This window comes from Microtus ochrogaster, chromosome 17, assembly GCF_000317375.1.
Source record: "Microtus ochrogaster isolate Prairie Vole_2 chromosome 17, MicOch1.0, whole genome shotgun sequence".
Lineage (NCBI taxonomy): Eukaryota > Metazoa > Chordata > Mammalia > Rodentia > Cricetidae > Microtus > Microtus ochrogaster.
In genome coordinates, this window is record NC_022019.1 from 27,504,234 (window position 1) to 27,507,834 (window position 3,601).

The 3,601-nt window shown below is 38.5% G+C and overlaps 1 non-coding gene across 1 annotated transcript; it reads right to left on the minus strand.

Moving 5' to 3' along the window:
- Nucleotides 1–234: 234 nt before the first annotated feature.
- LOC113457062 lies at nucleotides 235–340 on the minus strand. Its single transcript, XR_003377709.1, has one exon. It is a non-coding gene; the product is annotated as a U6 spliceosomal RNA (small nuclear RNA).
- Nucleotides 341–3,601: the final 3,261 nt, after the last annotated feature.

Here is a 3,601-nt window from a genome sequence, read left to right on the forward strand (position 1 = left end):
GAGCCTTACTCATTTTCTTGAAACACACCAGCTAAGCTTCTGTTTCATAACTTGACAAAACTACCCACTGAAGGAAAGTCTAGCTTCAGGCAGACTGATTCCTCCTCTTCATTAAGATCACATGCCAATTTTATCTCCTCAAAGCCTAGCTGGAACAACTAACATTTGTGTGTATGTATGGTTGTATGTGCGTGTGTGTGTGTGTGTGTGTGTGTGTGTGTGTGTAAAATTTTTAAAAATAGGTAATTCTTCACAAATATGTATGCCATTCTTGTTCAGGAGCCCTGTCAATCTTCTCTATATCATTCAGCAGTGATATTTTGTTTGTGTTTTAGCAAATAAATCTTGCCTGAAGATCAGAGCGCAGAGCTAAGTCACTAGAGGCCAGGTGGTGGTGGCTCACGCCTTTCATTGCAGTACTTGGGCACCCCATGCCTTTAACCCCAGCACTAGGAAGATGGAGACAGGAAGGAATATGGATGAGCAGGGAGAGGAATATAAGGCTGGAGGAGACAAGAGTTCAGTGCAGTCTGGAGATGCAGTCTGGAGTCAGAGGACACAGCCAGAGAAGGCAGTCTGAGGACAGGATCTCCCTACCCTTTTGATCTGAGGATTCGGCGGAAGTAAAAGATCTCTCTAGTGGCTGGCTGCACTGCTTCTCTGATCTCTCAGCTTTCACCTCCCAATATCTAACTCTCGGTTTTTATTAAAAACAACTAGAATTCATGCTACATCGTTCCAAATTAAGTATATGTGCCGCCAAAGCAAGGACCTTCAACAGCCTTATTTGTTGCATATATGCATAATCATCACTATGATTTTCTACTCTTGCATATCTTTTATTTATATATTTGTCTGCTCTGCTTTATATTTGCTTCCTGATTTGCTGTCATCACCTCCCTATAACGGAGGCTCCTTTGAGGCAGGGTACTTCATCTATCTTGGCCACTGCTCTATTGTTTGCATTCTTCATAACAAATCCTCCAGCAATACTGTCTTTTTATCTAGGTACATATATAATGTTAATATGTTTGGTTTTTAATATGCCGTGTAGCATTAACGGTCAGTAAATATACCAATATACTGGCAGTGCAGATAATGCAGTTGTTTTCTTTTCATTGCGATGTTTCCATTTAGCTCCATTCATAGATGTTTGCCACATGAATACTGTACATACATGTGGTTGGTCATAAAAGACCACATAAGATTCCTAAAGTTCCTGTCCTTGCAAAATGCAAGCTCTGGTAAAACGGGAAGATGAAGAAATAAACAGTGAGAGTCCAGTAAGTGTTCTATAACATGGAAAATGTGTGCTGTAGTTTAGGAATGTAGATGGCTTTTCTCTTGAAGTAAACTACTGCTCCAGGAAGAACTGTCAAATATCTGGATAGGATGGTGTCTACCGGTAATGCTAATACTCAGTAGGCTGAGGCAGATGATTGCCTTGCAACAAAGGTCACCCTTACTCTATAGTCAGTTTTATGCCAGTCTGGGCTACAGAGCAAGGCTCTGATACCACCCTAAAAAATTCAGAGCGAGAGAAAAAAGAACTATCTGCTAATTCTAGATCTGAAGGAGAAGTAACAGCCAAGAATTTGAGATTGTATTTTTTTATTTATACATAGACAATGGAAAAATTAAAATAAATGGTGGCTGCCAAGAAAAGTTTGTATACTTATTCTTATCCTTAAAAACCTCGTTTTTTACTTCAGGTCACATATATTCAGATACTGGGGCTCTTTAAAGGTCAAGAAAATGGGCTTTTTACCAACTAGGGAGCATTTGAGAATTTGCATCAGAGTGTGATATCTGCTGTCAAATCCATCTAACCCAGTAAACAGTTACTAAGAGAATGCCATGTACATAAAAGTAAGCAGATCAGAGCCTCTGTTGTATATGCAAGGATATGGGTCTATGTGAAGAAAACATATAGGCAAATAATTAAAGTACAAAACAATAGATAAAAATGTATTTATTTTTATTCATTGAAAAATGAAATTATTCAAAAGGCTGTGAAAGTAAAGTAGGGCATACAGATTATTGGATGGCTAAGTTTGTCACATAAGCAGAAGGAAAGCAACCTAATAACTAAGGTCTTTGAGAACTTAGAAAATGTCACATCCCTGAGGATCACTGGGGACAAAAGACAAAAAGCTAAAGGAGGACAAGAATGTTTAAGAAATAAAAGGAGAGATATGGAAGGGATGACACAAGCAGCTTTGCCTCTCCTCTGCCAAGACTAAAATTGGAATTTTACTAATGAAGATCAAGAAGAAATTTGCAGTGTTGTTTATATTTGAAACCAAAATGAACAGAAAATTCTGAGTCTTTACTCGTGATCATCAAAGGTAAAGCCACAAGTTACATATACAATCTTGTTGAACTCTGATGACAGCACATTTGCTTTCATGTATTCTCCATCAACACATATGAACAATAATTCAGAAACAAATGTCAATGATACCCTCTTTGCTGTGAGCTAGAATAGTTTAGAGACACAGTTTAATTGTCTATCATCATGTGAAAATTAGACACCTACCCATATGTAGTGAAATAAAGCTTTCATAACAAGTGTACCTAATTCCTAAAATTCATTTTTTCAAGAAAGTGTTCTTCGTTCCCAGCATGTGATATGAAAATTGTAATCAGCTCTCAGTCTGATCTCTTATAATATAGTGCCATCTAGAGATTAAAGTTGATGTTGCTGCAATCTACATTAACCAGAACCAGTTTCTAAATTGTAATATTGCATTTATTGGGAATATGTTTAATGGGGCGTTTTAAATGTCGGTTACAGTCTATCATTATGGAATGCATTTAAAATAAATTAATGACTGTGTAGGTGAATTGAAAAATACTTTGTTTGGAAGTTTCACAATATACTTTGACACAGAAAGAGTCATATTTAAGTTTTTTAAGGAGCCATAGTCAAACTTCTCTAAAGAAGTAAGACAGTGTCCTTCATATATACAAAGTATTTGTAAAGTAGCTATGAACAAGGCACTGTACGAACCATGTGTATCAGTCCCGGGGTCCTTCATAGCAGTGGTACCCTAACTTGACAGCTCAAAATAACAGAAGTGCCCTCTCACAATTCTGAATACAGAAGTCTTAAGCCGGCACCTAAACGTACAATGCTCTCTAAGGCTCTAGGGCAGATACTTCCGCCTCACCTCTCACCATTTCTGGTGATGGAGCAGTCTTCCTCGTTATTGGCTTTTGGCCGTATCACTTGAATCTCTGCTCGTGTCCACTCATCTCCTTCTGCCTGTGACTCACAGTGGCTGCGCGGCTCCCATCTGCCCTTTTGTCTCTGTGCTCTCTGGGTATCTCCCCTCTGGCTTGTTCCTCCGTGCATCTTGCTGAACAGTTGCTGGATTTGGGCTCTTCCCACAGAATCCAAGATGACATCTTACCTGGAAGACCTTTGACAACATCTGCGAAGTCTCTCTTTTTGCTGAGTGAGCTAACGCTGTTTAGTTCCAGGGACTTAGCGTCGACTTATCTTTGAGATGGTTACCACTCAATCCATCACATTCTAGCTCTTTTTTTTTATGCTCCAGATTTATTAGTAATCATTTAAAGGTGTAATGAATTTAAT